The sequence below is a fragment of the Malurus melanocephalus genome, unplaced genomic scaffold (genome assembly GCF_030028575.1).
Source record: "Malurus melanocephalus ecotype Western Australia unplaced genomic scaffold, MMel_1.1 scaffold_262, whole genome shotgun sequence".
In the NCBI taxonomy this organism is placed as follows: domain Eukaryota; kingdom Metazoa; phylum Chordata; class Aves; order Passeriformes; family Maluridae; genus Malurus; species Malurus melanocephalus.
This window is the reverse complement of record NW_026623494.1, coordinates 50,945-63,082: the sequence shown is the minus strand read 5'-3', so window position 1 is coordinate 63,082 and position 12,138 is coordinate 50,945. Positions and strand designations below refer to the sequence as shown.

General features: G+C 41.0%; 1 protein-coding gene across 3 annotated transcripts in view; it reads right to left on the bottom strand.

Moving 5' to 3' along the window:
- SMCO4 (single-pass membrane protein with coiled-coil domains 4) overlaps nucleotides 1-4,599 on the bottom strand; it is a 28,747-nt gene extending 24,148 nt beyond the window's left edge. The window contains exon 1 of one of the 3 annotated variants that reach the window (XM_057375890.1): nucleotides 4,385-4,599. The gene's annotated coding sequence lies outside the window, so the exon portion shown is untranslated. Of the gene's footprint in view, nucleotides 1-4,032; nucleotides 4,302-4,384 lie in introns of those variants that run through there. The other 2 variants (XM_057375892.1, XM_057375889.1) reach the window with 2 other exon arrangements.
- Nucleotides 4,600-12,138: the final 7,539 nt, after the last annotated feature.

Genomic DNA, 12,138 nt, shown 5'->3' with positions numbered 1-12,138 from the left:
GTTACTACCTATTTAAAGAAAAAAAAACAAACAAAACCCTCAAGATTGGCTGAATTCTGAAAATTCAGAATACTGAATTTTTGTATTATTGTGTCTCATTTTTATAAGCCAATTAGAGAATGCATTATCGTCACAGAAGCAGCAGTTACAGACGGCAAAATACAAGTGCAGCACTGTTAGCAACCTCCACTCAAGAAAACCTAACAACCAAGTGTCTTGCATACTGCAAAAGTCAGTGTCACAAATCACCATCCATCTTCCACCTACAAATCMAGCTCCAGTTTCTGGTTTTATCAACACCTCCCACTGAATTCTTGGGTAACGTGGAATTAAGATCCCTGTCTTTAACATGTCTTTAATACTGCACAGGAGCAAACAGGAAGGAAGGTAGGCAGGTACTTAGCTCAACAGTTCTTTATCCCCAAAGAATCTCACCACAAAACTACACAATGTAACTCCTCTGGCCCCAAGAAAGMGGCTGGTCAATGAAGTAGCTACTTAAATAACACATATTATTTACAAAGGGGGCAAAGTGGCATTTTCTGCACTCACCGGAAACTGCAGTGGAAAGTCCTGTCACTGCACACCATTTCATTTACATTAAGTTTCGACCAGCACACCGATGGACTAGAAAGATAAGCTGTCTGTCAGGTTGCTAATATACTTAAAATTATGCTTGCACTTTCAGAACTTTAATGCAGAATAATTTGATTGGGGCATGCCCTACCTTTTGAGAAATTCTACAAGATTTTTAATTACAACACYGGTCACAAAATTCTAGGTACACTGACACTCAAAAACACAGAGCTCGCACTTTTAAGAGAGTAGGAAGTGGCTAACTTCTGTGCACCTGAAACTGCTGCACAATGCAACGAACAAAGAAGGATAAAGAAGACAAAAAAAAACCCTACCCCCCACCCTGAAACTAACTAGTGATAGGACAAAAGACAACAGTKAGAATATTACCATACATTCTCATCCCCTCAAAATATACATGTGCTCGAGGGCTCAAAAGTATCTAATCTCTGGCTGTTTCCSCCATTCAGTGTACAAAGCCTGATTCCTTATTCCTTATTACAGAAATTATTTTAGGGTTTGTCTTAACAAGTGAAAATACTTTTCTCAAAAAAAAAACCCAACCAACCAACCAACCCAAAAAAAGAAACCCAACCAAAAAACCACCCAAAATCCAAACCAAACCAAGCAAACAACAAAATACAACAAAAAAAACCCCCACACTCAACCCAAAAAAACCCAAAAGACAACCACCCAAAAAAAGGGTGGGGGAGGAGTTTTGCACAGTTGCAGAATATTAGATCTACAACTTCATTGCCTGTCACTACTGCTAAGACAATTACAGCATTTTAACAGCACATTTCCCTAAGGYGGTGAGCAGTTAGAACATTTATATACTGAAAGAGATGTCCTGCCATATTAGCATGGCCTATTAGCCACAAACAGGATTAAGAGCTCAGCAAATCCTCACACAGGCCACATCTGTCAACATAACTCTGTCCCATAATGAGCAGAAAGGAAGGTAACTTCTCAGCTTTATGCAGCACTAACTAGAAACCTGTTACTGCTACAATTAAAAAAAAAAAAAACCCTCAACAAACAACAAAACAAAAAGGGAGCAACACAAAGCAACACAACCATGGAGACCTCAGGATCTTTCACCCTGTAACAAACAATCTCACCTGCTTACAGAATTTTSGTCTTACAGCCCTGACATCACTGGTGGCCCTGTATAGTGCTGTATGGTCTTTYGCCTTGGGCATCTCCAGAGAAGACAACAGCCAAGATCTCTTTGCAGGATRATTTCGCCAAGCATGACAGCATTTCCACAATGAGTCAAAAACTAGAGAAATCTATATTGGCACACAATACAAATTGTTATTGCACTTCATGGATGTCAATCCAGACACTTTTTGCAGTGCATGGTGGAGAAATTAGTAYGGAGACAGAGATCATTTTATTCTGAGGCACCTGCACCTGAGTAAGAGATAACCAGATCCTCTCTTGAAATGCTCAAGACAGCTTTGGGAGCAGCTGGAGCACTGCTGGGGGCAGTAAAAGGAAAGCCCAGCCCAATTCAGCAGAGAGAATTAGTGGTCAGGTTCCTCAAACCCTGATACCATTGCAAAAGATCAATCAATGTATCTGAATACAGTCCCCATGACAGCAGTGCTGCCTGCTGAACCAGGACCGGTCTCCTGTGACTTCATGAGGAATTCTTTCAGCTTCACTTCACCACTGCTTCTTGGTGGAACACCACCACTGGGACAAGCCTTGTTGGTCTTCAAAGTAACAGGAAAGGGAGGAAGATGATGGAGGAGGAAAATTTGTGAAAACAGACAAGGAAACTGCATTACATTGCCATCATCTCATATTTAGTGTATAGTCTATCTACTAGCCCGTAAAATAGGTTGTATCACCTAATCATGCATACCTTTTATATACATATATACATATATATATATATACACATATATATATATATACACACACATATATATATATATGCAAAAGTATTTCCCTGTTCATTTAATGCATGGAAAAACATTACTAGATTTTTTTTTTTAATATTAAAATCATTTTGCTAGCATATAGCAGCAACCAACAAGGGCACAGTCCACAGTCTCACTGCTACTGCACACACCCTCCYGCCCAACAAGCAGCAATGAGCCAATGATTAGCAAGGGAACATGAMTGAGGGTTGTCCCCTCACACAGGACAATTTCCACCCCATGCTCCGGGGTAGCTACAAAGTTCAGATAGCATTCCACAGACAAGCGGTGTGCACACGCAGTCATTACTCAACATTTGATGTCTCACACAAACCAGTCCCATCAGACTGTCAACTCCAATCATATCCCAGAAAAGTGCAATGTGTGCTCAGGACTTCCTAGAAGAACTTTCCAAAGTCCACCCTGGCAGCATGCGAAGCTGCCCAGCTCTGCAAATTGCTTGTCTTTATCTCTGAAAGCCTGCCTGTGCTGTCCATGCTTTTTCTGTGCCGCCCTGAATGTGTGGCCAACAGTTCTGCTAAAACCCTCTCAAGGAACAGACCGGAGACTCGTGCAAGTCCAGGCTGGAAAATGCACAACACAAACCGGCAGTTCCTAGTTCACCCAAAAGATTGGGCAGTATTTGGGAGCTGCACCCAAAATTCCTGTTGGTAGATGTCCCTACTACGTTTCCCACAAATCATGAGGGAAACTAGGAGCTARAATTGCTGTGCAAGGAGCAGTTCATTTATCTGACAATGATCAGTGAAATCAACGAATATTGACAACACTCTAAAAACAGTTTTCTTTTTAGCTTCAATTCAGGAGGTCTGTACGTTATAAATAGGCCACTAAAAGGCAATTAAGAGAAAGAGRGAGAGCAAAAAGTTATTAAAAATGTACCAATGAGAAGCTTATTTCACTTTTTTTCAACGGGCATTGGGGAATTCCTATAAGACTTCCAGTTCATTTGAAGGAGGAAATTCTGAACCAAGCTAAAAATAACTGACAATCAAATTTTCAAAATTGAGAGAAACACAGAAACCCCCAGAGGTTCGACCCAGGGTGGCACCACCCCACAGACTGATAAAAATATCAYACAAATGTCAGGCAGGATAGGAACCACTGAATAGAAACCTCTTTGACAAGAGAAAATTTAAAACAGTAGAGAAAACAGGAGAAAGGTTTGAAATATAATTGGTTTAGAWGCACAGCAGAAAATATTTTTTTAAGGTGACCAACAAGGAGAACCACAAAACTATGCACCGAACTCATGACAGCTCATCACAGAGACAAAACACGCACAAAGGTACAGTGCTTTAGAAAAGAAACGAACCCCACGTTTTTACATTCAGAACAGATTGTTTTCATTCTTTCCTGGGTCACCTTTAACGCTTTCCTGAGATTTTTTTTTCTCAGCTGGCTGCTTAAACACAGGTTTCGGTCGTTTCCCGGCACAACTGTACTCGCAACTGGGAACCGAAATTGAGTAGATTAAAAAAAGAAAAAGCAAAAACACACAAACCCCGAAAGTCTTCTGCGAGTCTTTGGAGCAGTTCTGTTCCTCGATAATCCCTCAGTGGAGCTTCCCGGCGGCTGCCACCCGGCAGCGTGGCCCGGCGGCGGCTCCCTCCCRGCTTCCGATCCGCCCGGCTCCCCGYTCCCGGCTCCCCGCCCGCCCAGCGCCTTCCCAAACTTTCCGGGCTCCCCCGCGGCGTCCCGGCCGCGGRACGGAGCGCTCGGAGCCCAAGTCCGCAGGAAGTTGTCCCTCCCGGGAGCAATCCCGCTGCCCCGCGGCTCCCCCGGGACACCGCGGGCTCGCCCCGTGCCCCGTCAAGGCGCTCACACCGCCCCTTCCCAGCGCCGTCCGCACCCACCGGCCTCCCCCGGGACAGCAGGCGGGAGCGGGGCCGCAAGGCGCCCTTACTTGGAGCTGCGTTCTCCCAAGGGACGGGAAGGGCCGGGCAGCGGCGGGAGAGGGGCAGAGTCCGCAGCGCCGGCCGCCGGCAACTTCCCCGCTCCGCCGCCACACGTGGGGCTGAGGCGCGGGCTGCGCTCCCCGCCCGCCGCTCGCCGCCGAGGACGTGGCAGCTCCGGCCCTCCCTCCGTCCCTCCCCGGCCGCGCCGGAGGCTCCTCCCGGCCCCGCTCTGCGGAACGCGGGGCGCCCTCTGCCGCCCGCCCGGGGACCGCCGGCCCCAGCCGCGCCCGGAGCCCGGAGGGAGCCCGGAGTGAGTGAGGCACGCCCGGCCCCCTCAGAGTCGGCCCGCGGGCCGTGTGGGGAGGGCGCGCAGGACGGGGGAGACAGGTTGGAAAGGAGAATGCCAAAATAGGTGGGATCAACCCAGCAGTTCCTTTTTTTTTTTTTTTTTTTTTTTTTTTTTTTTTTTTTTTTTTTTTTTTTTTTTTTTTTTTTTTTTTTTTTTTTTTTCTTTTGTTTATTTTTAAAAATTTTTTTTTTTTTTTTTTTTTTTTTTTGCGTACCAGCAGGACGAAAGCGCCTGTTGAGTTGATCAAACTCTACGATCGTGGACCGAAAATGGAAATGGCGGGCTGGGTGCACGTCCTCCGAGAATGGGGTTTGGCTGGGGAGGGTTGGGTGTGCTGAGAGCCCTGTCACACGCAGCCCGAGCTGCTGTCATCTCTGCACCAGCGGGACCCCAAAACACCTGCAGCTGCTTCCCACCTCCCATGGCTTAGGCTGACTGCCACAGAGACACTCTGCTTTCTTGCTACGGAGAAGAGACCTCTCACCGTGTTCSTAAACAGACAGTAGCTCCAACTGGTCGAAAATAGAAGGCTTCAGACATCTACTTGTGTTTTCTTCGTGTCACGGTTACACATTTTGAAAATAAAAGACATTATTTGGGATTGCAGTGGTTGCAGTGCAAATGACAGAGTTTTCTGCTGAAAAGGTTGGTTGGGAGGAATCTTGCCCTTTTTTCCAGGTTAATAACAGCTACAAAACYCTTTCCAAGCATAGTAGTTTCATCCTTTTCCTCATGCCTTTCTTAAAGTGTTTACTGAGAGAGTGTTTATGACAGGCACCTTAATATACCTTCTAATTGAGTGGTCTTAGACTGTCATGTTGTTACCTCCCGTTGCTCTTCTTTCTGCTGAAAACATCCATTTCTGAGAGTGCTGGGCAGAGTTTTAATCTCGAGGTGCWCTGCCAATTTGAGGTTAGGATCTGACTTTGAAATCGTAAAGAAGTGCKGTTGCTGATGTTCAAATAATGCTGATCTGCTTAGGGCTAAAGCAGAGAAGAAATAAAATTGYGTTTTTCTAAAACATCTCTTGCACTGCGGTTATCTCAAAGGGCTTTATTAAGTAATGTCAAGTAAAGGGGCACCTTTAAGCATAGCAGCCATTCTATGGACAAACGTACTTTTGAACATGGAAAATTTTGGCATTASAGCTATCTATGCATTTAGTAGGGCWATTATGTATGTTTAATGATCACTTGCAGTGCCGTGAGAAATGTCCAGTAATGGCCACCGCTTAAAACCATTAAGGAAAGATAAATTACGTGTGTATATTAAATTCCTCCTTGGGCTGACTAAGTAAGAAAATGCAGCCAAGTCGATTTAAGGTTAAAGTGAAAGTGTGAATCTTTGCTACATATTCCGGGAAAACTGTTAAACTTACAAAGTACATAATTTGTTGGTTATTAAGTAACAACAARCTGTACCTGAACTTATGTTTGAGTAATAGATCTGTCTAATACTGGCTGGCACAGAGTTAGTTGCCACTGTGATCACTCCAGTTTCAGCGATGCCCAGCAAGAGGATGTTGCATTTAGGAAACACAGATTACTTTCTAAGCTTTAAACAGAAGACAATACWTGGGCCATATAGGTTTTCCAACCTACATCCATCCAGAATAGAGATGATTAAGTGCATTTTTGTTTAGCAATTGATTTATTCACCTGGCTTCCTGAAATGTCAGGTATATGTATGTCTCTTGTCCGAAAAAAAAATAGGGGTCTTCAGAGTATTGATTGCAGCAGTGGACTCTGCAATATAGCTCAGTAAAAGGTTTGGTTCACATTTGAAGACATTGCACTGTTCTTTTATAAACCTACATGTACTTTGGATGTAAGTGTAGAAATCTGCTGCCAGGATTATATTACAGTCTTTGTTATTTACTCTTAATCTAGAAAAAAACCTTTTTCAACCTTTTCAGGTTGAGCTATCAGTGTGCAGTAATCTCACCCTAAACTTGCTCAGAATYTATAGATTTATTTTATGCAGTACTGTAAAAGCATGGGAAATGGAATTTCCAAATTCAGTATTTTGTCCTTTTGTTGTATCCTACTTCTGTGACAGTAGCAGCTTAGTCTTTTAATAAACACATATGGTTCTACATATGTGCATGTATGGAGAGAACAAGAAAAAAAAATTACTGAAGTGCAGTAACTCTGGTGTTCATTACAAGTTCAAACACAAAATATAACTAAATGGGTTCATATAAGTGTACACTACAACACCCTTTCCCTTGAATATTGTTTCCTTCTTTGAGAATTTACAGTGGCAAAGCCTTCCAGATTAYATCCTTCCCAATTGGCAAAATATTTCATGACAGTAAGAAACAAACGTTGCTTGCCAAGACTCCTTGGATTTGTGATTTTCACAGTCTCTGGCAGTTTTGGATTTCTCCAACAAGTACTGGAGCCACAGGACTCTTACAGCAGAGACTTTCCACCTCTGTGCAGTGGCACCTCTGGGTTTTGCTGGTGTCTTTGTCTTCCAAGAACTCCTTTGCCTTTCTTTGATTTCTTTTTGGTTCTACACTTTCTTCAGATTTACTGTGAGTTCTTGTTTTCCTTATTTTCTCTTCATATCATTCTCCTGCGAAGCTTCCCTAAATCTCATCAGAATCTTCTTTCTCTCATGAGWTTCAACATGGAAATCTCAGTTACCTCAAACACTCAAACTAGATGATCTGTCAAGCTCTGTGTGGGACAGAGGTGCCACGGAAGTTCATACTTACATTTTTCTGATTATAAAAAGTAAATAAGAAGTAGATAGGATTTAGTCATTTAAAGCAGGGTGAGATTAATTCCATCCTATACTTCTCTGTTGCCACTGAAGTCAAAATGAGTAATTTCAGTACTGAAAGATAAGAAAATTTTATGTCCTGGTAAGAGCGGTACCTGAGGTGATGGATAATTAATGCCTTCTTTTGTAGCTCAGCAGCTACCTCCGGACACAAGTGACCATTAGTTATTATTAGAAAGTAGTTTGGTAGTCTTGGAAAAGAAAGAAATCCACATGGCTTTTAGTCTGTGTTTTAAGTGATTTCTTCATGAAAGATGTCACTCACTGAACTGTCTTGGAGACTATGATGCTCCTTCTTCTCTGGAGAGATCTTTGGAGCTTAGTCTGTGTCAGAACAARAATATCAAAGAGATGCTTTAAGGAGCACAGCAGCTGTGAACTGAAGTGACCATGTAYGGAACAAGACCCTAGGAACAGACTGTTTAAAGTTAAAGCTCAACATTTTCACACTACGAATGAGTAGTGAAAAATATGAAAGCAAATAAAGAGGGAAAGTAAATTACATGTGGTATGACTTAAAAATTTTCAATATTAATAATGGCTAAATTTAGACAGGATGCTTTCCTGATTTTTGGCTCAGAAATTATGATGACCTCTATAAATACAGAAAGCCAAAGTAAATGATGACAACGTTTTCTTCTGATTTTACAAATTATGGGAAAAGCTCTTCAAAAAGAAAGCTGGGTTGTATTGACAATGTGGAAGAGTCTGGTTTGTACTGTCACCAGTCTGGAGAACTTTTTCAGAACTCTGAATAACACTTTCACAAYCACAGCAGTTTGCTCAGCAAAGAGCCTAAAATAATCTTTAGAATGAGATGTGAGTTTTTTGATAGAAAACAAAAGACTGGATTCATCTGCTGGTGTTAACTTGGCATAGCTCCATTGAAGTCATTGGAATTATATCGATTTACTAAAGGAGAAAATCTGATCTATAAACATTTGAAGCTAAGACTAATACACACTAAGACATTATCCTTTTTCCCTAGTAATCCAGGTCACGGCAGAATTCTGGGACTTCAAAATTCCTTTTTCAGCACAACATGATCTGTAACATTCTGAAMGATATTACAGAAATCACCAGAATTTTGCCTGATCTTACCTGAAAACCATAAAAATATTATTCCAAAACTTCTGACAAATGATTTATATTTTTTATGTTAGATACATTACAGTATATTTTGCAGGCTAATCCTGTAGTGCAAGTTTAGTCTTTTTACATTTCATCCATGGTCACAAGTGATCAAATGACAGATAAAAAAATTTACTTGATAATAATTGAGTATGTCATCTGCTTTCAAAAGCTTCCAGTTCCAAAACTGTGAAAGACTGAACAAGGAGAAATGTATGGTGTCTTATTATACTTTATCTTTCAGGTAGCTAAATATTGTGACTAAAAGTCAGATTAGACAATTGCATCTGTAGCATGTTTTAGAGAAGTGGAAAGATAAGTCACAGGCGTTGACAAAGCTTTTTCAATACACTCTACTGAAAAGAGTTGATCTGCTTATAATTTTTCACACTGTGTCCTCTTTTGGCACTGAACTCTATGAAATTTACAAAAGCAACACCTGCAGCTCTCTAAATCACAACGTTTTGAARGTTGATGTCTACATATAACATTCTCACATTCAATCAACCTAAATGTGTTAACAGTTATGTGACTTACAGTAAATCCCTGAAGACTTACACTTGAAAAAGGATCTTCTTTGTTTGAAGATGTCTTTCTCTCTGAAAAACCTGTCATACCAGCCAGACTTTCAAACTCTTCACTATAAACACCATGGTGCAGTGCTGAGCAACTTCCTGCAAGTTACTAAATGCTTTCAACTCTTGTTGATCTTTCTAGGAATCAAAGGAAGTTCACTATTTACAGGAAGAGCTGAGACTTTTAAAGAATAAAGTGCAAAGTAATATTATTAGCTTACATGCTTGTAGTTACTTTTAGGTATAGTTTGGCATTTTCTATTTTTTCTTCTTGACATAAAAATATACTTAACTGGCAAAGTCTTGCTGTCACTTCAGTTAAGATTCTCACACCAGCCATCAGCTTCTTCTGTTGCTGTTGATATTAGAGGACAAAATGTTTTGGAGGAACTTATGTGTAAAAAGCTTTCATTTTTAAAGTTAATGTCCAGCTTCATGAATTTCAGTACATAATTTGCTTCCCTAATGTATATAAATGTACTAATGCTGTGAGCTATTTTATATTTTTTTTCCAAAATCATAGCAGCCAGATATCCAAAGGACCAATCTGGTTGTGGACTTTTCTCTAAACAATCAGCCTGTTTYCAGACCAGAGCTGTTGACTGCTCAATGATCTGTTGAAAGATTCTGTAGCATTTGGCACATAGACATTGTTTACAGCATGCCCTTCATTCTCTCTGGCAAATAACAGAGCCTTCTGCTWCCTCCTGCTTCCCTGATGATCACCTTACAATGACTCTGGAARTAAATATAATTAAAGCGACTGTGGATATCTCCAGATAACATTAGAAAAACCACATAGTGGGATTATCCAGCTTTGTGCTTAGCAAGTTTAGCGGAAAAATGGGTCCTGTGCTTTTTTGACATGGATGTCACTATGATTCTTTGTGATGGGCCTTCACATTTGATGMCATTGCAGAGGCAGAGAGGGATAGCTTCAACCTTGAAATAAAGTGCAATCTGTGGGAATAATTAAAACAATAGGGWGCTCTAACAAGGAAGGAGTGGATCACTGCAAGAGTGACATCTTCACAGTAAGAGTTKATATCTTTCTTACGAAATATGCCTAAATCATCTGGAAGAAATTTACAACCCCTGTACTGAGATTATGGGCTGGAGACATTGCAGTTCCTTGACTTCAGGAACCATGAATCTGTAAAGCTTTTCCTTCCTTTGTAGATCGTGGCATAGTGAGCAGGACTGTGTCCGTAGTCCTTGCTTTGCTAATAGTACTTGCAGTTCTGTGCTAGACAAATATCTGTAATGAAATKTCATCTCTCAGGACTTCAGATGATTTCCTGAAGTGGTCAGGAAGTTTTCTCTTCTTTGCTCCCTCACTTGGCTCGGCAGAGGTGGCCAAATTACTTTTATATATCTTTTCCTCCASCAAACCCATCAAAAGTGAGGTGAAATAGCATGGACTGATGGCTAGAGAGGGTGAAGATTTCACACTTGCTGGCTGGCATGKCTTGTTCATGGCTCAGCTTTGGGCCTAGAAAGAGAGACAAGTCATAAGGCAAGAGCATATGTTTCTATCAGAAAGGAAGAGTTGGGGGTTAATGCTTACACGTGGGTGGAGGAGGGGAGTAGATTCTGGCTGCAGATGGGCTGGTTCCAGTAATATCACTAATGATGTCACTATAAAACAYTTTTATACATAACATGATAAAAAGAGAATGTTTGGTTCCTGTTGACCTGCCACTGAATATAAGTTTGTAACTTGACTGTAAAGACTTTCCCAACTACCACATTTCTTGAAAGCTTCTGCAGAGTCTGAGGGTTATATTGCCTTGCAAATTGAACTAGGCAGTAAAGACCTGTCCCTCATAAAACTATGCAAGATTAATTCCAGCCCCAAAACCCTTTTATTTATTAATATCAGACTTGGAGATTTTTAGGAAAAGCATAAGGAACTACCTTGTATCAGCAGTTCTTTCTGGGCTCAATTCCAAAATCTTTCTCCACATTGTATCTGTGAACATAATATCTAATATTATATCTGTGGACATTCTTAATAATTCAGTTCCATGGATCCCAGAGGCCAAATTCATAACTTTTCCTTTTTCTTCCCCTCAAGGTTCTATACTTATAATRCAAAGACATATAGTGCACTTCTTTTTTTTTTTTTTTTTTCTTTTCCCAGTGTTTTGAGAAGTGAAGGGGGGCACATACTCCTACCCCTTCTTCTTCAGTCCAGTAACTTCTGTGAGTAGGTACTACTCAGCATGAGGCACTGCAGGAGCAATCTCACCAAGCTGGGGTGGGCACGAAATTTTATTTTTAAACTGGACCCACACAGAAGCCCCCAGTCAGGAGTGGGGGTATTTGAAATRGTACATTCTTAATGGCTTCAGATTTGGAATTCTGGCTTTGGATCTCTTCCCAGTGGAGATAAACATTATTATGCACCCTAGCAGGTGTTATATAATCTCCAGTCACATTTGGATTCACTGCAATGTATGTTTGATACTTCCTCTCACACAAAATCTAAGAGATTAGTTCTCTTCACCTGTATCTATGTAGCTGGGTTTTTTTTCCTATAAAATTCAATAACAAGAAAAAAAAAAACAATGCATTTATACTCACTGAAAACCATGCAAAGCATTTATTTATGAAAGAGAGATGGTTACACTGAGTCAATACTAATACAATTACTTACTTGAACAAGCTCAGTTGCTCAATGCATTACCTAATTCTGTCTTTTGAGATTCTTGCTGTTTTTTTTTTCTGAAGGTTCTCTTTCTGTATGCTTTTATTATTGTGTTTTCAAGAACCACCAGTAGCTAGAAATGTAGAAGTACACACTGTTGTCATGGAAAACCTGACTTACCTACACGGATGTCTTACCATCACTGTAAACAAAAAAA